Genomic DNA, 541 nt, shown 5'->3' with positions numbered 1-541 from the left:
GCTCCTGGAGATGTGGCTTGTGCAAATTTAAAGTATTGTTACATCCTCTTTGCTTTTGTTAATAAAGTTTTTAGATTCAACAACATAAAGTTCCTTACAGTTGTGCTTCAACTCTAAAGGGAATGAAAAATAGTTTATAACACTAATAAATAATCTTACAATATTTTTGTTTTTATTTTGTGTCAATTTCTGACTAAACAAATACAAAAAAATAAATTAAAATCACCACAAACCTTCAGTGTTTTTTGTGTTACTGTCTCTTTAAATCTGGCGGTCGCCCTGTTTTCGCTGTGCTGGAAACCCCGTGTATTGACTGAAGGGACCCAAGATGGCGGAATACTCACGGGGGACACTTAGCATTTATCCGAGCAAGACGTCTGGAATGAATGGCGAATAGCAATATAATGTAAAGCGCAACTTTGCCGTTCTTGTGATACATTTGTCTGTTGGTTTGCACATTTCTGTAGGTTGTGTAAGTATGAGTAGCGAGAGTGTGTTCTTTCCGCGGCCCCGAGCCAGAACATGGCGGAACACTTGGAGG

At 38.6% G+C, this 541-nt stretch overlaps 1 protein-coding gene across 1 annotated transcript in view; it reads left to right on the top strand.

The window, feature by feature from the left end:
• Positions 1 to 262: 262 nt before the first annotated feature.
• smek1 (SMEK homolog 1, suppressor of mek1 (Dictyostelium)) overlaps positions 263 to 541 on the top strand; it is a 13,949-nt gene continuing 13,670 nt past the window's right edge. The window contains exon 1 of the mRNA XM_024291373.1: positions 263 to 406. The gene's annotated coding sequence lies outside the window, so the exon portion shown is untranslated. The remainder of the gene's footprint in view (positions 407 to 541) is intronic.

This window comes from Oryzias melastigma, linkage group LG24, assembly GCF_002922805.2.
Source record: "Oryzias melastigma strain HK-1 linkage group LG24, ASM292280v2, whole genome shotgun sequence".
Lineage (NCBI taxonomy): Eukaryota > Metazoa > Chordata > Actinopteri > Beloniformes > Adrianichthyidae > Oryzias > Oryzias melastigma.
The sequence above is the reverse complement of the archived record's forward strand: the minus strand, read 5'-3'. Positions and strand labels throughout refer to the sequence as shown.